A 21,388-nucleotide genomic window follows, 5' to 3' on the forward strand; every position below is an offset into this window, starting at 1 on the left:
CATATCTGAACTCCACATAGACCTTTCCCACACTGCCTGAGCACACAGGAGTGACTCCCACACATTGCCAGGAAGGAAGGAGACAAGGACACCAAGTATGCTTCACCTACAACTCCATAAAGTGGACCTGTCATTACATTACACATCATAGAAGTCAATGGGTCCATGTCCACCTACAACCCTCTATGAATGGTGGTGAGACTCTACAATGTTCTTGTCAGAAGCACAAAGAGCACATGGGTGCCCCCTCTGGCTGTGGGGGGACATTAGAGTGTAAGCTCCTCTGGTACAGAGACTGATGTGACTGTGGGGGGACATTAGAGTGTAAGCTCCTCTGGTACAGAGACTGATGTGACTGTGGGGGGACATTAGAGTGTAAGCTCCTCTGGTACAGAGACTGATGTGACTGTGGGGGGACATTAGAGTGTAAGCTCCTCTGGTACAGAGACTGATGTGACTGTGGGGGGACATTAGAGTGTAAGCTCCTCTGGTACAGAGACTGATGTGACTGTGGGGGGACATTAGAGTGTAAGCTCCTCTGGTACAGAGACTGATGTGACTGGCTCAGTGATCTCTGTACAGCACTGCAGTATATGTCAGAGCTATATAAATATATAATAATATTAGTGTGTGACTGTGGGAGGACATTAGAGCGTAAGCTCCTCTGGTGCAGAGACTGCGGTATTGTCTCTGCACCGGATTGTGGGGGGGGGGGGGACATTAGAGTGTAAGCTCCTCTGTACAGCACTGCGGTATATGCCAGAGCTATAGAAATGTATAATAATGTGTGACTGTGGGAGGACATTAGAGCGTAAGCTCCTCTGGTGCAGAGACTGCGGTATTGTCTCTGCACCGGATTGTGGGGGGGGGGGGGGGGGGACATTAGAGTGTAAGCTAGCCTGTACAGCACTGCGGTATATGTCAGAGCTATATAAATGTATAATAATAGTGTGTGACTATGGGGGGACATTAGAGTGTAAGCTAGCCTGTACAGCACTGCGGTATATGTCAGAGCTATATAAATGTATATTATTATCAGTTTGTGATTGTGGACATTAGAGTGTAAGCTCCTCTGGTGACTGGCTCAGTGTTCTCAGTACAGCACTGAGGTATATGTCTCTGCACCGGATTGTGGGGGGACATTAGAGTGTAAGCTCCTCTGTACAGCACTGTGGTATATGTCAGAGCTATATAAATGTATAATAATATTAGTGTGTGACTGTGGGAGGACATTAGAGTGTAAGCTCCTCTGTACAGCACTGTGGTATATGTCAGAGCTATATAAATGTATAATAATAATAGTGTGTGACTGTGGGAGGACATTAGAGCGTAAGCTCCTCTGGTGCAGAGACTGCGGTATTGTCTCTGCACCGGATTGTGGGGGGGGGGGGACATTAGAGTGTAAGCTCCTCTGTACAGCACTGCGGTATATGTCAGAGCTATAGAAATGTATAATAATAGTGTGTGACTGTGGGGGGGGGGGGGGGAACATTAGAGTGTAAGCTCCTCTATACAGCACTGCGGTATATGTCAGAGCTATATAAATGTATATTATTATCAGTTTGTGATTGTGGACATTAGAGTGTAAGCTCCTCTGGTGACTGGTTCAGTGTTCTCAGTACAGCACTGCGGTATATGTCAGAGCTATATAAATGTATAATAATAATAGTGTGTGACTTTAGGGGGACATTAGAGTGTAAGCTCCTCTGGTGCAGAGACTGCGGTATTGTCTCTGCACCGGATTGTGGGGGGACATTAGAGTGTAAGCTCCTCTGTACAGCACTGCGGTATATGTCAGAGCTATATAAATGTATAATAATAATAGTGTGTGACTGTGGGGGGACATTAGAGCGTAAGCTCCTCTGGTGCAGAGACTGCGGTATTGTCTCTGCACCGGATTGTGGGGGGACATTAGAGTGTAAGCTCCTCTGTACAGCACTGCGGTATATGTCAGAGCTATATAAATGTATAATAATAATATTAGTGTGTGACTGTGGGGGACATTAGAGCGTAAGCTCCTCTGGTGCAGAGACTGCGGTATTGTCTCTGCACCAGATTGTGGGGGGGGGGGGCATTAGAGTGTAAGCTCCTCTGTACAGCACTGCGGTATATGTCAGAGCTATATAAATGTATAATATTATTAGTGTGTGATTGTGGACATTAGAGTGTAAGCTCCTCTGGTACAGAGACTAATGTGACTGGCTCAGTGTTCTCTGTACAGCACTGCGGTATATGTCAGAGCTAATGTCTAATAATAATAGTGTGTGACTGTGGGGGGACATTAGAGTGTAAGCTCCTCTGGCAAATGGCTTAGTGATCTCTGTACAGCACTGCGGTATATGTCAGAGCTATATAAATCTATAATAAGAATAGTGTGTGACTGTGGGGGGACATTAGAGTGTAAGCTCCTCTGGTGCAGAGACTGCGGTATTGCCTCTGCACCGGATTGTGGGAAGGGGGAGATATTAGAGTGTAAGCTCCTCTGTACAGCACTGCGGTATATGTCAGAGCTATAGAAATGTATAATATTTATTGTGTGATTGTGGGGGGACATTAGAGTGTAAGCTCCTCTGGCAAATGGATTAGTGTTCTCTGTACAGCACTGCGGTATATGTCAGAGCTATATATCAATGTACAAAAATAATAGTGTGTGACTGTGGGGGGACATTAGAGTGTAAGCTCCTCTGGCGCAATCACCATGTAATGTGAGAGTATCCCTGCAATGTTGGTGGATGTAAAAGGAAATTGTGCAATCAGGCTGTAAGGTGTGTGGCCAGTTGGAAATGATTACATGTTGCAGTATACATACAATGCTGATACATTGTTACAATAACAATCTGCTGCTACAACATTGTTACATATTCTTCAATGAGATCTGATTGCACAGAGATCTCCCTCCTACACACAGTGCAACCCTCACCTGAATACATAAACCATTTGTCATCAGTCTGCACACCCCTTACACCCCTTACTTCCTGGAAAGGAATTTGTAGTGTGTGGCTTTAACCCCCTCCCTTCCTACACCCAAACTGACAGCCTTAACCCTTTGCTCCCCTCCCTACTGAGATGACTCAACTGCAGGCAAGGAGAGGGGTTAACCCTTTATGACCCGAGACAGTGCATTATATCCTACTATAGAATGGACAGATTTCTCTCCTTCCTATTGGATCCTGTTAGTGCTTTTGCTAAGTGCTGGTCAAGGCTTCCTCCCAGCCATCATGGCCGTCTATTGGCTTGGATACCATTCTAGGCGTCGCTCACAACCGCAAAATTGAGCAGGCATGCGTCCGTAACCTTACCGATGCTTCATCATGTTTACTGCATGTATGCACACAAACGTGTTTAACCAGTTCTGGACCGGAAGGATTTACCCCCTTAATGACCGGGCCATTTTTTTGTGATTCGGCACTGCGTTACTTTAACGGAAAATTGCGCTGTCATGCGACGCTGTACCCAAATACAATTGATGTCCTTTTTCCCCACAAATAGAGCTTTCATTTGGTGGTATTTGATCACCTGTGCGATTTTTATTTTATGCGCTATAAACAAAAAAAGAGCGACAATTCTGAAAAAAAACAACAACATTTTTTTACTTTCTGCTATATAACATTCCCAATAAACAAAAAAATAAAATCTAATTTTTTCATCCTTTTAGGCCAATTTTTTTCCTGCTACATATTTTTGGTAAAAAAAACAAAAAAAAAAAAAACCAATAAGTGTATTTTGATTGGTGTGCGCAAAAGTTATCGCGTCTACCGACAGAGACAGACAGGTTCTCTTTATTTATCATCATCACCATCATATCATCATCATCATCATCATCATCATCATCATATTATCATCATCATCATCAGCACTATCACCATCATCATCATATTATGATATTATCACCATCACCATCATATCATGATATTATCATCATCATCATCACCATCATCATGATATCATGATATTATCATCATCATCATCATCACCATCATCATGATATCATGATATTATCATCATCATCATCATTACCATCATCATGATATCATGATATTATCATCATCATTATCACCATCATCATCATATCATGATATTATCATCATCATCATCATCATCATCATATCATCATCACCACTATCACCATCATCATCATATCATGATATTATCATCATCATCATCATCATCATATCATCATCACCACTATCACCATCATCATCATATCATCATCACCACTATCACCATCATCATCATATCATGATATTATCATCATCATCACCACTATTACCATCATCATTATATCATCATCATCATATCATGATATTATCATCATCATCATCATCATCATCATCATCATCAACATATCATCGTTATCATCATCATCACCACTATCACCATCATCATCATATCATGATATTATCATCATCATATCATCATCATCACCACTATTACCATCATCATTATATCATCATCATCATATCATGATATTATCATCATCATCATCATCATCATCATCATCATCACCATCATCAACATATCATCGTTATCATCATCATCACCACTATCACCATCATCATCATATCATGATATTATCATCATCATATCATCACCACTATCACCATCATCATTATATCATCATCATCATATCATGATATTATCATTATCATCATCATCATTATCATCATCATCATCATCACCATCATCAACATATCATCATCATCACCACTATCACCATCATCATCATCATATCATGATATCATCATCATCATCATCATTATCACCACTATCACCATCATCATATCATCATACTATCATCATCATCATCCCCACTATCACCATCACCATCATCACCACTATCGCCATCATCATCATATCATCATCATGATATCACAGAAATCACATAGAGATTGGCTATGTTCCCGGGCCTTAGGCACGGACTATGCTGCAGTTTAGGGACTGACAGGTTCTCTTTAATCAGAGCCGTTGGTTATGTCATTAAATAAACGCATGGCTCTGTGCGATGTCACATGAGAAAGGCGGAGCGCTTGTTGCGGTTTCACACATTTCTCTTGTTTCCTGCAGAAGCTGTATATCCAGATACGAAGGGTGTCACCCGTGTCAGGTACATAGAGTGTCACATTCCTCTGTGTAGAAGTAGGAGAGGCGTGCTGTGCCATTGGACCCCCCCCTAACTGAGCCTTGACTGGGTCAGCTAGCAATGTCCTGACAGGTCCTCTTAAAATCTGACCAATCATCAGATATAGTATTCATGGTAAGTGCTGCATTCTCAGTAATGATGCCTGAACAAAGATGGTGCCGTCCTTCTGGAGAGAAAAGCAGGGAGTCGTCTGAGAATGTAACCTTTCTCTCCCAGAGATCCCCCCTGACAATATCTTCATCTGCATTTCCTCTGGAAGGAGGGCGCCATCTTTGTTCAGGAATAACCCAGGCTCGCCATCTACGTTCTGGATTGAGATGCTGGCTTGGAGATTACACCATCATGTAAATCCTGGTGCCTGTGCAGCCTCTCATTGCTATAGAGTTACAGTGTATAGTCTGAGTGATCTCTGAGTGGGAGGAGACTGTGGAAATGCTTCCTCCTGCCTGCAGCAGACTGATGACATCATTACAGTGCTATGTATAGAGTGCAGAGTTCAGGGGTGTGCTGTGTACAGAGTGCAGAGTTCAGGGGTGTGCTGTGTACAGAGTGCAGAGTTCAGGGGTGTGCTGTGTACAGAGTGCAGAGTTCAGTGGTGTGCTGTGTACAGAGAGCAGAATTCAGGGGTACGCTGTGTACAGAGGGCAGAATTCAGGGGTGCGCTGTGTACAGAGTCCAGAGTTCAGGGGTGCGCTGTGTACAGAGTGCAGAGTTCAGGGGTGTGCTGTGTACAGAGTACAGAGCTCAGGGGTGCGCTGTGTACAGAGTGAAGAATTCAGGGGTGTGCTGTGTGCAGAGTCCAGAGTTCAGGGGTGCGCTGTGTACAGAGAGCAGAATTCAGGGGTACGCTGTGTACAGAGTGCAGAGTTTAGGGGTGTGCTGTGTACAGAGTACAGGGTTCAGGGGTGCGCTGTGTACAGAGTGCAGAATTCAGGGGTGCGCTGTGTAAAGAGTGAAGAGTTCAGGGGTGTGCTATGTACAGAGTGCAGAATTCAGGGGTGTGCTGTGCAGAGTGCAGAATTCACGGGTGCGCTGTGTATAGAGTGCAGAGTTCAGGGGTGCACTGTGTACAGTGTGCAGAGTTCAGGGGTGCACTGTGTACAGTGTGCAGAGTTCAGGGGTGCGCTGTGTACAGTGTGCAGAGTTCAGGGGTGCGCTGTGTACAGAGTGCAGAATTCAGGGGTGCGCTGTGTACAGAGTGCAGAGTTCAGGGGTGTGCTATGTACAGAGTGCAGAATTCAGGGGTGTGCTGTGCAGAGTGCAGAGTTCAGGGGTGCACTGTGTATAGAGTGCAGAGTTCAGGGGTGCACTGTGTACAGTGTGCAGAGTTCAGGGGTGCACTGTGTACAGAGTGCAGGGTTCAGGGGTGCACTGTGTACAGAGTGCAGGGTTCAGGGGTGCACTGTGTACAGAGTGCAGGGTTCAGGGGTGTGCTGTGTACAGAGTACAGAGCTCAGGGGTGTGCTGTGTACCGAGTGTAGAATTCAGGGGTGCGCTGTGTACAGAGAGCAGAATTCAGGGGTACGCTGTGTACAGAGTGCAGAGTTTAGGGGTGTGCTGTGTACAGAGTACAGGGTTCAGGGGTGCGCTGTGTACAGAGTGCAGAATTCAGGGGTGCGCTGTGTAAAGAGTGAAGAGTTCAGGGGTGTGCTATGTACAGAGTGCAGAATTCAGGGGTGTGCTGTGCAGAGTGCAGAATTCACGGGTGCGCTGTGTATAGAGTGCAGAGTTCAGGGGTGCACTGTGTACAGTGTGCAGAGTTCAGGGGTGCACTGTGTACAGTGTGCAGAGTTCAGGGGTGCGCTGTGTACAGTGTGCAGAGTTCAGGGGTGCGCTGTGTACAGAGTGCAGAATTCAGGGGTGCGCTGTGTACAGAGTGCAGAGTTCAGGGGTGTGCTATGTACAGAGTGCAGAATTCAGGGGTGTGCTGTGCAGAGTGCAGAGTTCAGGGGTGCACTGTGTATAGAGTGCAGAGTTCAGGGGTGCACTGTGTACAGTGTGCAGAGTTCAGGGGTGCACTGTGTACAGAGTGCTGAGTTCTGGGGTGCACTGTGTACAGAGTGCAGAGTTCTGGGATGCACTGTGTACAGTGTGCAGAGTTCAGGGGTGCGCTGTGTACAGAGTGCAGAATTCAGGGGTGCGCTGTGTACAGAGTGCAGAGTTCAGGGGTGTGCTATGTACAGAGTGCAGAATTCAGGGGTGTGCTGTGCAGAGTGCAGAGTTCAGGGGTGCACTGTGTATAGAGTGCAGAGTTCAGGGGTGCACTGTGTACAGTGTGCAGAGTTCAGGGGTGCACTGTGTACAGAGTGCTGAGTTCTGGGGTGCACTGTGTACAGAGTGCAGAGTTCTGGGATGCACTGTGTACAGAGTGCAGAAATCAGGGGTGCGCTGTGTACAGAGTGCAGAATTCAGAGGTGTGCTATGTACAGAGTGCAGAATTCAGAGGTGTGCTATGTACAGAGTGCAGAGTTCAGGGGTGTGCTATGTACAGAGTGCAGAGTTCAGGGGTGCGCTGTGTACAGAGTGCAGTGTTCAGGGGGTGTGCTGTGTACAGAGTGCAGAGCTCAGGGGTGTGCTATGTACAGAGTGCAGGGTTCAGGGGTGTGCTATGTACAGAGTGCAGAGTTCAGGGGTGTGCTATGTACAGAGTGAAGAGTTCAGGGGTGTGCTATGTACAGAATGAAGAGTTCAGGGGTGCGCTATGTACAGAGTGCAGGGTTCAGGGGTGTGCTATGTACAGAGTGTAGAGTTCAGGGGTGTGCTATGTAGAGAGTGCAGTGTTCAGGGGTGCGCTGTGTACAGAGTGTAGAGCTCAGGGGAGTGCTATGTACAGAGTGCAGAATTCAGGGGTTTGCTATGTACAGAGTGCAGAGTTCAGGGGTGCGCTGTGTACAGAGGGCAGGGTTCAGGGGTGCGCTGTGTAGAGAGTGCAGAGCTCAGGGGTGTGCTTTGTACAGACTGCAGGGTTCAGGAGTGTGCTTTGTACAGAGTGCAGAGCTCAGGGGTGTGCTTTGTACAGAGTGCAGGGTTCAGGGGTGCGCTGTGCACAGAGTGCAGAGTTCAGGGGTGTGCTATGTACAGAGTGCAGAGTTCAGGGATGTGCTATTTACAGAGTGCAGAGTTCAGGGGTGTGCTATGTACAGAGTGCAGTGTTCAGGGGTGCGCTGTGTACAGAGTGCAGAGCTCAGGGGTGTGCTGTATACAGAGTGTAGAGTTCAGGGGTGCGCTGTGTACAGAGTGCAGGGTTCAGGGGTGCGCTGTGTACAGAGTGCAGAGCTCAGGGGTGTGCTTTGTACAGAGTGTAGAGTTCAGGGGTGTGCTTTGTACAGAGTTCAGAGCTCAGGGGTGTGCTTTGTACAGAGTGTAGAGTTCAGGGGTGCGCTGTGTACAGAGTGCAGGGTTCAGGGGTGCACTGTGTACAGAGTGCAGGGTTCAGGGGTGCACTGTGTACAGAGTGCAGGGTTCAGGGGTGCGCTGTGTACAGAGTACAGAGCTCAGGGGTGTGCTGTGTACCGAGTGTAGAATTCAGGGGTGCGCTGTGTACAGAGTGCAGAGTTCAGGGGTGCACTGTGTACAGAGTGCAGGGTTCAGGGGTGCACTGTGTACAGAGTGCAGGGTTCAGGGGTGCACTGTGTACAGAGTGCAGGGTTCAGGGGTGTGCTGTGTACAGAGTACAGAGCTCAGGGGTGTGCTGTGTACCGAGTGTAGAATTCAGGGGTGCGCTGTGTACAGAGTGCAGAGTTCAGGGGTGCTCTGTGTACAGAGTGCAGGGTTCAGGGGTGCGCTGTGTACGGAGTGCAGGGTTCAGGGGTGTGCTGTGTACAGAGTACAGAGCTCAGGGGTGTGCTGTGTACCGAGTGTAGAGTTCAGGGGTGCGCTGTGTACAGAGTGCAGAGTTCAGGGGTGCACTGTGTACAGAGTGCAGGGTTCAGGGGTGCGCTGTGTACAGAGTGCAGAGTTCAGGGGTGCACTGTGTACAGAGTGCAGGGTTCAGGGGTGCACTGTGAACAGAGTGCAGGGTTCAGGGGTGCGCTGTGCACAGAGTGCAGAGCTCAGGGGTGCACTGTGTGTAGAGTGCAGAGTTCAGGGGTGCACTGTGTACAGAGTGCAGGGTTCAGGGGTGCACTGTGTACAGAGTGCAGGGTTCAGGGGTGCGCTGTGCACAGAGTGCAGAGTTCAGGGGTGCACTGTGTACAGAGTGCAGAGCTCAGGGGTGTGCTGTATACAGAGTGTAGAGTTCAGGGGTGCGCTGTGTACAGAGTGCAGGGTTCAGGGGTGCGCTGTGTACAGAGTGCAGAGCTCAGGGGTGTGCTTTGTACAGAGTGTAGAGTTCAGGGGTGTGCTTTGTACAGAGTTCAGAGCTCAGGGGTGTGCTTTGTACAGAGTGTAGAGTTCAGGGGTGCGCTGTGTACAGAGTGCAGGGTTCAGGGGTGCACTGTGTACAGAGTGCAGGGTTCAGGGGTGCACTGTGTACAGAGTGCAGGGTTCAGGGGTGCGCTGTGTACAGAGTACAGAGCTCAGGGGTGTGCTGTGTACCGAGTGTAGAATTCAGGGGTGCGCTGTGTACAGAGTGCAGAGTTCAGGGGTGCACTGTGTACAGAGTGCAGGGTTCAGGGGTGCACTGTGTACAGAGTGCAGGGTTCAGGGGTGCACTGTGTACAGAGTGCAGGGTTCAGGGGTGTGCTGTGTACAGAGTACAGAGCTCAGGGGTGTGCTGTGTACCGAGGGTAGAATTCAGGGGTGCGCTGTGTACAGAGTGCAGAGTTCAGGGGTGCACTGTGTACAGAGTGCAGGGTTCAGGGGTGCGCTGTGTACGGAGTGCAGGGTTCAGGGGTGTGCTGTGTACAGAGTACAGAGCTCAGGGGTGTGCTGTGTACCGAGTGTAGAGTTCAGGGGTGCGCTGTGTACAGAGTGCAGAGTTCAGGGGTGCACTGTGTACAGAGTGCAGGGTTCAGGGGTGCGCTGTGTACAGAGTGCAGAGTTCAGGGGTGCACTGTGTACAGAGTGCAGGGTTCAGGGGTGCACTGTGTACAGAGTGCAGGGTTCAGGGGTGCGCTGTGCACAGAGTGCAGAGCTCAGGGGTGCACTGTGTGTAGAGTGCAGAGTTCAGGGGTGCACTGTGTACAGAGTGCAGGGTTCAGGGGTGCACTGTGTACAGAGTGCAGGGTTCAGGGGTGCGCTGTGCACAGAGTGCAGAGTTCAGGGGTGCACTGTGTACAGAGTGCAGGGTTCAGGGGTGCACTGTGTACAGAGTGCAGGGTTCAGGGGTGCGCTGTGCACAGAGTGCAGAGCTCAGGGGTGCACTGTGTGTAGAGTGCAGAGTTCAGGGTGCACTGTGTACAGAGTGCAGGATTCAGGGGTGCACTGTTTACAGAGTGCAGGGTTCAGGGGTGTGCTGTGTACAGAGTACAGAGCTCAGGGGTGTGCTGTGGACCGAGTGTAGAGTTCAGGGGTGCGCTGTGTACAGAGTGCAGAGTTCAGGGGTGCACTGTGTACAGAGTGCAGGGTTCAGGGGTGTGCTGTGTACAGAGTACAGAGCTCAGGGGTGTGCTGTGTACCGAGTGTAGAATTCAGGGGTGCGCTGTGTACAGAGTGCAGAGTTCAGGGGTGCACTGTGTACAGAGTGCAGGGTTCAGGGGTGCGCTGTGCACAGAGTGCAGAGCTCAGGGGTGCGCTGTGTGTAGAGTGCAGGGTTCAGGGGTGCGCTACATACAGAGTGCAGGGTTTAGGTGTGTGCTGTGCACAGTGTGCAGGGTTCTGGCTGAAAAAAAACATGGATGCCAGGGCCACGTGAAATGGCCCTGTGGGCCACATTGGCCCGCGGGCCTTGTGTTTGACCCGTGCTCTAGAGGTCACCACTCCTTTCTTCCCCTTCTGCTTTTCGCCTGGCTGCCTTCATTTTTGAAATCACTCACCCAGGACAAGCACAAAGCCAGTTCAACCGCAGCATAGTCAGTTCTCGTGATTTGCATGCGGGTTTCGAGAGTATTGAAACCTTCAGAATGACAGCCAACCAATGAGAGTTTCAGAATCAATCACCCATGTGTGTAGCTCCCAGGACAGGTGTCCTTTAACAGCAATTGGATTTGAAGCTGAACTCCGGGCACCAAAACTTTCATTCAAAGATATTCCTAAAAAAACACAAAGGATATCAATCCACTTTGTGCACCAAAAACCATTGCAAACCCAGATATTACCTTGTAAAAGTAGCAGGGACATCATCACTGTGCTGTACATAGCCTGTGCAGAGCTGTGGGAGGGGTCCAACAGGCTCCACCCACTACATAAAACTACAGGAGGGGGCGGTGACCACACCAGTCACCCTGCATAAGTAAAGAGAGAGCAGAGCTGTGGGAAGACCCAGCAGGCTCCACCTACTACAGAAAACTACAGGAGGGGTGGAGAAAAGAATGGTCACCCTGCACAAGGAGAGACAGCAGAGCGGTGGGAGGGGCCAGCAGGCTCCACCTACTACAGAAAACTACAGGAGGGGGGCGGAGAAAAGACCGGTCACCTTGCACAAGAAAAGAAAGCAGAGCTGTGAAAGGGACCCAGCAAGCTCCACCCACTTCCAAAAATGTCAGAAGGGGGCGGAGACAAGACTGGTCTCCCTGCACAAGGAGAGAGAGCAGAGCTGTGGGAGGGGCCCAGAAGGCTCCACCCACTACAATAAACTACAGGAGGGGGCGGAGACAAGAATGATCACCCTGCACAAGGAGAGAGAGTAGAGCTGTGGGAGGGGCCAGCAGGCTCCACCTGCTACAAAAAAACTACAGGAGGGGGTGGAGAGAAGACCGGTCACCCTGCACAAGGAGATAGAGCAGAGCTGTGGGAGGGGCCCAGAAGGCTCCACCTACTACAGAATACAAAAGGAGGGGGCAGAGAAATGCATCCTGCATTTGTTTTCTTTTTTTATAGCCTTTTTTCCTTTTTTTAACGTGGTGATCCTGCCAGTAACACACCTCCTGTCCTAAGGTGACAACCCCTAGAGGGTCTATTTATTAGAAATTTGCTGTCACAAAAAATCACTGTATTATGTATAATATGTTTATTTCCTGTGATCAGAATCAATCATCTATGTGTTTTATGTTTCTATGTGCTCCATCTAGTGGCTATAATGCAGTATTTACCTGATTGAGGTATTACAGGGAAATATCACGTTATGACCACTAGATGGAGCTGACGATTGCAGGAAATAAATATACATAATACAAGGATTATTGGTGATGGTTGTGTGAATGCTTGGATGGACGGTCCCTGCAATTAAATGCTCACTTATAGATCGCAATGCGCCATTGTAACCAATATTGGCATAGCCTGTAGATGTTTCCTGGGTTCTGATTGGCTGTGGATTTTGCAATTTTTTTTTCTTCGAGAAACTGGTCAGAAAACGCAACACACAGACCAAGGGTCCCTCTTTGTGTATTCTCTCCGCCACCTATTGTCTGTGACCAACGGAAGAACTGCGGTACCCCCCCCCCCATCACTCCGGAGCACGGCTTGTGAACGGCGCTGCGTTCTCTATCACATCCTCCCCGCAGTCAGAGAGAAACAGGAAGAGGCCAGGAAACCAAACCACACAGCTCTGCTTCCTCCTGGGCCCGTCCTTCCCACCGCCGAGGCCCTCTATGAATGGGAGGGATGTGTGCGCCGCACGCGCCATTGTTACTGCCCCCCCCCTCCCCGCAGCCATTCATCCAAACAGCCACAGCTGCCTCATTGTTATTATTACTCTTTATTAATAAGTTATAATTGGATCTTCAGCGGCTTATTTAACACTTCCGAGAGGAAAGAAATAGAAGGCTTTGTTCTGTGTGCCCCAATCAGAGAGGAGCCCTGCGGAAGGCAGGGGAGAGAAACTGGGACTGCTGGGAATTCCATATAAAGAGCGATCAATGAAGATTATTACATGGAAATATAAGATTGTTACATTTATCTATTGTAAGTTTTTTCTGCAGATGTTATAGGATAGAATATTATTATATTATAAAAGGCAGAAAGAAGATAGATAGATAGATAGATAGATAGATAGATAGATAGATAGATAGATAGATAGATAGATAGATAGATAGATAGATAGATAGATAGATAGATACAGTATTGTAGATAGATATTTTAAAAATAAATTGATAAACATAGAAACAGGAGGACAGATGGACAAACAGACCTACCGTATATGGAATGGATAGATAGATGGATATTTTATAGACAGATAGACAGACAGACAAACAGACCAATATGGGATGTATGGATAGAAAGATAGACAGATCGATAGATACAGCGTTGTAGATAGATAGATATTTTATAGATAGAGAGATATAGACAGATAGACAGCCAGGCAGAGAGACAGACAAACAAACTGATATGGGATAGATAGATAGATAGATAGATAGATGATAGATAGATAGATAGATAGATAGATAGATAGATAGATAGATAGATAGATAGATAGATAGATAGATAGATAGATAGATAGATAGAGAGATAGATATTTTATAGACAAATAAAGGACGATAGACAGACAGAAAAACAGACCAATTTGGGATGTATGGATAGATAAATCGACAGATAGATAGATACAGAGTTGTAGAAAGATAGATATTTTATAGATAGATATAGACAGATAGACAAACAAACTGATATGAGATAGATAGATAGATAGATAGATAGATAGATAGATAGATAGATAGATAGATAGATAGATAGATAGATAGATAGATAGATAGATAGATAGATAGATAGATAGATCAATATGGAATAGATAGATAGATGGATATGTTATAGACAGATAGATGAAGACAGACAAACAGACCAATATGGGATGTATGGATAGAAAGATAGACAGATCGATAGATACAGAATTGTAGATAGATAGATATTTTATAGATAGGGAGATATAGACAGATAGACGGACAGGCAGAGAGATAGACAAACAAACTGATATGGGATAGATAGATGGATAGATAGATAGATAGATAGATAGATAGATAGATAGATAGATAGATAGATAGATATGAGATAGATAGATAGATAGATATGAGATAGACAGACAGATAGATAGATAGATAGATAGATAGATAGATAGATAGATAGATAGATAGATAGATAGATAGATCGATAGATACAGAGTTGAAGATAGATAGATATTTTATAGATAGGCAGATATGGACAGATAGACGGAACGGGCAGATAGGCAGACAAACAAACTGATATGGGATAGATAGATAGATAGATAGATAGATAGATAGATAGATAGATAGATAGATAGATATGGAATAGATAGATAGATAGATAGATAGATAGATAGATAGATAGATAGATAGATAGATAGATAGATAGATATGGAAAAGATAGATAGATAGATAGATAGGAAGATATGGAAAAGATAGATAGATAGATAGATAGATAGATAGATAGATAGATAGATAGATAGATAGATATTTTATAGACAAATAAAGGACGATAGACAGACAGAAAAACAGACCAATTTGGGATGTATGGATAGATAAATCGACAGATAGATAGATACAGAGTTGTAGAAAGATAGATATTTTATAGATAGATATAGACAGATAGACGAAACGGGCAGACAGACAGACAACCAAACTGATATGAGATAGATAGATAGATAGATAGATAGATAGATAGATAGATAGATATGGAATGGATAGATAGATGGATATGTTATAGACAGATAGATGAAGACAGACAAACAGACCAATATGGGATGTATGGATAGAAAGATAGACAGATCGATAGATACAGAATTGTAGATAGATAGATATTTTATAGATAGGGAGATATAGACAGATAGACGGACAGGCAGAGAGATAGACAAACAAACTGATATGGGATAGATAGATAGATAGATAGATAGATAGATAGATAGATAGATAGATAGATAGATAGATATGAGATAGATAGACAGACAGATAGATAGATAGATAGATAGATAGATAGATAGATAGATAGATAGATAGATAGATAGACAGATAGACAGATAGATCGATAGATACAGAGTTGAAGATAGATAGATATTTTATAGATAGGCAGATATGGACAGATAGACGGAACGGGCAGATAGGCAGACAAACAAACTGATATGGGATAGATAGATAGATAGATAGATAGATAGATAGATAGATAGATAGATAGATAGATAGATATGGAATAGATAGATAGATAGATAGATAGATAGATAGATAGATAGATAGATATGGAAAAGATAGATAGATAGATAGATAGATAGATAGACAGATAGATAGATAGAGGTTCTATACATAGACAGAGAGACGGGTAGATAGATATATATACAGGATGGATAGACTGAAAGGCAGATCAATAGATAAGACAGATAAATAAATAGATATAGATAGGTTTCTCAGTAGAAATGAGTTTCATTAATAAAGATGATGAGGATTCAGGAAAGTTCTCACCTCTTCCAGAGGATGTGGATTTCAGGGAATGGTCCGGGATTGGGATTTTAGGTACGGGTCCGGGATGGGGATTTCGGTCACTGGTCCGGGATGGGGATTTCGGTCACTGGTCCAGGATGGGGATTTCGGGGACTTATCCGGGATGGGGATTTCGGGGACTAGTCTGGAATTGGGATTTCGGTCACTGGTCCGGGATTGGGATTTCGGTGACTGGTCCGAGATGGGGATTTCGGGGACTGGTCTGGAATTGGGATTTCGGTCACTGGTCCGGGATTGGGATTTCGGGGACTGGTCCGGGATTGGGATTTCGGGGACTGGTCCAGGATTGGGATTTCGGGGACTGGTCCAGGATTGGGATTTCGGGGACTGGTCCAGGATTGAGATTTCGGGGACTAGTCTGGGATGTTGGTCAGTTCAGGTGACCAGGAAGTCCACTTTGGTCCATTTAGTTATCTTGTGTTTGCAGAGAGTTGCCAGTCTCATTCATGAGGCTCCGAAGGTCCCTCTCCTCTCTTCTGTCTTCTTTCTTTCCTCTCTCCTTTAGTCTTTTTTCCTGTAATCTTGCACAGAATTCTGTCTGGATTTTCTGTCCCGGGACTCTGGGCCTTCCAGGCTGCAGCAAGTTTGGAACTTCCCCTCCCCATTGACAGGAAGCCTCTCCGCTGACCCCGGGATCCTAAAACTTTCACAACAGCTCAGCAAACTTATCTCTGAGAAATGATTCACTCAGCAGCCATCGCTCTGGGCGGACATTCCGCCAGGCTACGCTCAGTCATCTCTGTCAAAGATTAGGCCTTTAAAAGTACAGTCCATCCCACAGTGATATTCCAATGGTTTTGGATAGAGGGGGGAAGGGTGTGAACCTTTGTCAGGTTTTTATTGTCACCTGCTTCTTGGCTGGGAAGCTATCTCTGCACTTGTCAAGAGAAGAAGCGATGGGAAATATCTTCAACAAGGACACAAAACTTCTGATTATTTTTATTTTGTTGTCTGTATCTCTCCAAGTGACATCTGCTTCCTCCATTTCTTTTATGGTTGTCACAGGAACAGGAAGTGAGGGAAAATCTACCCATTGGAGATATCAAGACTTGACATTTGGTGGATGATTTAGGTCCAGAAGAAGGACAATTGTGGATTAGAGAGGGATGGAGGGATTTGGGTCCAGAAGATGGACAGTTATAGAGGAGAGAGGGATCTGGATCTAGGAAAGGGACAGTTTAGGAGAGAGGAATTGAGGGACAGTTGAGGAGAGGGATGGAGGGATTTTGGTCTAGACGATTGACAATTATAGAGGAGAGAGGGTCGGAGGGACTTGGTGTCAGTAGTGTATGCTCTCCTGCTTCATCGTGGTTTTGGCTGTGACATTCTCCTTGTCTGTCTGTCCACCAGCAAGGTGATTGATGTGGCCAGTCTTTGGGTGGAGACCAAACCCGATTTAAGCCAGCCAAGCCTGTAGTCTCATGCTTGTGATAGAATGTGTAAATACCTAATCAAGTTGTCTGTTTGTCTGCCCTTCTCTACTAGATTGGATTTCCCTGTGTATGACCTTGGATGGGATATCAGACTATTCTCTGAACTCTGCCGCCCTTGTACCTGGACTGTCTCTGAACCACTCTGCTTGTCTGCCAACCCCGAGGAATTTTTTCCTTTGCTCAGTTCACTTCTGCCCTGGCATGGTTTCCAGGCACTATAGCATTGTGTATAGGTCCTGGGGGTAACCAAGTACCGGTAGGCCTGCTTGCCTTATGGGAAAGGGGGTTTCTATAGGTGAAGAACACAGTAGCCAGCTATAGTGTCTGACCACCTGTTTTTGGGGTAAGCATGACACTTGAGTCTAGAAGAGGGACAGTTGAGGAGAGAGATTCGGAGGGACTTGGTGTCAGTAGTGTATGCTCTCCTGCTCCATCGTAACTCCAAATTCCAGTATCCTGGTTTTGGCTGTTGCATTCTCCCTGTCTGTCTGTCCACCAGCAAGGTGATTGATGTGACCAGTCCCTGGGTGGAGACCAAACCCGATTTAAGCCAACCAAGCCTGTAGTCTCATGCTTGTGATAGAATGTGTAAATACCTAATCAAGTTGCCTGTTTGTCTGCCCTTCTCTACTAGATTGGATTTCCCTGTGTATGACCTTGGATGGGATATCAGACTATTCTCTGAACTCTGCCGCCCTTGTACCTGGACTGTCTCTGAACCACTCTGCTTGTCTGCCAACCCCGAGGAATTTTTTCCTTTGCTCATTTCACTTTTGCCCTGGCGTGGTGTCCAGGCACTATAGCATTGTGTATAACTCCTGGGGGTAACCAAGTACCGGTAGGCCTGCTTGCCTTATGGGAAAGGGGGTTTCTATAGGTGAAGAACACAGTAGCCAGCTATAGTGTCTGACTACCTGTGTTTGGGGTAAGCATGACACTTGGGTCTAGAAGAGGGACAGTGGAGGAGAGAGATTTGGAGGGACTTGGTGTCAGTAGTGTATGCGCTCCTGCTCCATCGTAACTCCACATTCCAGCATCCTGGTTTTGGCTGTTGCATTCTCTCTGTCTGTCTGTCCACATGCAAGGTGATTGTTGTGGCCAGTCCCTGGGTGGAGACCAAACCCGATTTAAGCCAGCCAAGCCTGTAGTCTCATGCTTGTGATAGAATGTCTAAATACCTAATCAAGTTGCCTGTTTGTCTGCCCTGCTCTACTAGATTGGATTTCCCCTGTGTATGACCTTGGATGGGATTACAGACTTTTCTCTAAACCCTGCCTCCCTTGTACCTGGACTGTCTCTGAACCACTTTGCTTGTCTGCCAACCCCGAGGAATTTTTTCCTTTGTTCAGTTCAGGTCTGCCCTGGCGTGGTGTCCAGGCACTATAGCATTGTGTATAAGTCCTGGGGGTAACCAATTCCCGGCAGGCCTGCGTGCCTTATGGGAAAGGGGGTTGCTATAGGTAAAGAACACAGTAGCCAGCTATAGTGTCTGACCACCTGTGTTTGGGGTAAGCTTGACACTTGAGTCTAGAAGAGGGACAGTTGAGGAGAGAGGGATGGAGAGATCTGGATCTAGGAAAGGGACAGTTGAGAAGAGAGGAACAAAGGATTTGGGTCTAGAAGAGGGACAATCGTGGAGGAGAGAGGGATGGAAGGATCTGGGTCCAGAACAGAGACAGTTAGGAGTAGAAAGGGATAGAAGAACTTGGGTACAGAAGAGGGACAGTTGGGGAGGAGAGAGGGATGGATGGATTTGGGTCTAAAAGAGGAACAGTTAAGGAGAAGAGAGGAATGGTGGGATTTGGGTGTAGAGTAGAGATAGTTGAGGAGAGGCGAGGGTGGAGGGATATGGGCCTAGAAGAGGGATGGTTGAGGAGAGGATTGAAGTACTTGGGTCCAGAAGAGAGACAGTTGTAGAGGCGATTAAGGGAGGGATTTGGGTCTATAAGAGTGAGAATCGTGGAGGAGAGAGGGATAGAAGAATCTGGGTCCAGAAGAGTGACAGTTGGGAGTAGAGAGGGATGGATGGACTAGGGTCCAGAAGAGGGACAGCTGAGGAGGACAGAGGGATGGATTTGTGTCTGAAAGAGGGACAGTTGAGGAGGAGAGGAATGGAGGGATTTGGGTCTAAAAGAGGGACAGTTGAGGAGGGGAAAGGGATGGAGGGATTTAGGCCTAGAAGAAGGATGGCTGAGTAGAGAAGGATTGAGGGATTTGGGTCTAAAATTGGGATAGTTGTGGAGGAGAATGGGGTGGAGGGATTTAGATCTAGGCGAGGGACAGTTGACTTGAGAGGGACAGAGGGATTTGGGCCTAAAAGAGGGAAAATCAGGGAGGAGAGAAGGATGGAAAAAGGTGGGTCCAGAAGAGGGACAGTTGAGGTGGAGAGAGGGATGGAGGGTTCTGGGTCTAAAAGAGGGACAGTTGAGGAAGGGAGAGGTTTGGAGGGATTGAGGCCTAGAAGAGGGATGATTGAGGAGAGAAGGATTGAGGTACTTGGGTCTAGAAGAGGGACAATTGTGGAGGCAAGAGGGATGGAGAGATTTGGGTCTAGAAGAGGGACAGTTGAGGAGGAGAGAGGGATGAAGGGATCTAGATATAGTAGAGGGACAATTGAAAAGACAGGAAAGGAGGGATTTGGGCCTAGAAGCAGGACAATCATGGAAGAGAGAAGGATGGGGGGAACTGGGGCCAGAAGAGGGACAGTTTAAGAGGAGAGAGGAATGGAGGGATTTGGGTCTAGAAGGGGGACAGTTGAGGAGGGGAGAGGGATGGAGCGATCTGGATCTAGGAGACGGACAGTTAAGGAGGAGGGAGAGAGATGAAAGAACATGGATCTAGTACAGAGACAGTTGAGGGGAGAGCAATTGAGGATTTGGGTCTAGAAGAGGGACAGTTGAGGAGGGGAGAGAGAGATGAAGTGATCTGGATCTAGAAGAGAGATAGTTGTGGAGGGGAGAGTGACTGGTCTTGAAGAGGGACAGTTGAGGAGAGAGGGATGAAAGGACCTGGATCTAGGAGAGAGACAGTTGAGGAGAGAGGAATGGAGGAATTTGGTCTAGAAGAGGAACAGTTGAGGAGGAGAGAGGGATGGAGAGATTTGGGTCTTTAAGAGGGGGGGGGGGTGGACTAGAGGGATGGAGTGATCTGGATCTAGGAGAGAGACAGTTGAGGAGAGTTGGATGAAGGATTTGGGTCTAGAATAGGGACAGTTGAGGAAGAGAGAAATAGGAGGAGGGATCTGGATCTAGGAGAGAGTTAGTTGTGGAGGGGAGAAGGATGAAAAAACATAGAGTGACAGTTGAGGAGAGAGGGATGGAGGGATCTGGATCTAGGAGAGGATATAGAAGAGACAGTTGTGGAGGGGAGAGGGATGGAGGGATCTGGATCTAGGAGAGGATGTAGAAGAGACAGTTGTGGAGGGGAGAGGGATGGAGGGATCTGGATCTAGGACAGGGACAGTTGAAGAGAGAGAGAGAGAGAGAGAGAGAGAGAGAGAGAGAGAGATGGAGGGATGGAGGGATGGAGGGATTGGGTTCAGAAGAAGGACAGTTGAGGAGAGAGGAATGGAGGAATTGGGTCTAGAAGAGTAACGGTTGAGGAGCACAGGGGGATGGAGGGATTTGGGTCTTTAAGAGGGATGGTTGGGGAGAGGGATGGAGTGATCTGGATGTAGGAGAGAGAGACAGTTGAGGAGAGAGGGATGAAGGATTTGGGTCTAGAATAGGGACAGTTGAGGAGGAGAGAGAGGGAAGGATGAATCTGGATCTAGAAGAGAGATAGTTGTGGAGGGGAGAAGGAGAGGGATGGAGGGATCTGGATCTAGGAGAGGATCTAGAAGAGACAGTTGTGGAGGGGAGAGGGATGGAGGGATCTGGATCTAGGAGAGGATCTAGAAGAGACAGTTGTGGAGGGGAGAGGGATGGAGGGATCTGGATCTAGGAGAGGGACAGTTGAGGAGAGAGAGATGGAGAGATGGAGGGATTTGGGTTCAGAAGAAGGACAGTTGAGGAGAGAGCGATGGAAGGACTTGGGTCTGGAAGAGGGACAGTTGTGGAAGAGAGAGAGGGAAGGAGGGATCTGGATCTAGGAGAGAGATAGTTGTGGAGGGGAGAAGGATGAAAGAACATGGAGGAACAGTTGAGGAGAGAGGGATGGAGGGACCTCGATCTAGGAGAGGATCTAAAAGAGACAGTTGTGGAGGGGAGAGGGATGGAGGGATCTGCATCTAGGAGAGGGACAGTTGAAGAGTGAGAGAGAGAGATGGAGGGATTTGGGTTCAGAAGAAGGACAGTTGAGGAGAGAGCGATGGAAGGACTTGGGTCTGGAAGAGGGACAGT

General features: G+C 47.0%; 1 protein-coding gene across 1 annotated transcript in view; it reads right to left on the minus strand.

Annotated features, from left to right (window-relative positions):
* TNFAIP8L2 (TNF alpha induced protein 8 like 2) overlaps positions 1-15,624 on the minus strand; it is a 68,128-nt gene extending 52,504 nt beyond the window's left edge. The window contains exon 1 of the mRNA XM_082275331.1: positions 15,577-15,624. The gene's annotated coding sequence lies outside the window, so the exon portion shown is untranslated. The remainder of the gene's footprint in view (positions 1-15,576) is intronic.
* Between the last annotated feature and the right edge of the window lie 5,764 nt (positions 15,625-21,388).

The sequence above is a fragment of the Pelophylax lessonae genome, assembly GCF_965119305.1.
Source record: "Pelophylax lessonae genome assembly, chromosome: 13".
NCBI lineage: Eukaryota > Metazoa > Chordata > Amphibia > Anura > Ranidae > Pelophylax > Pelophylax lessonae.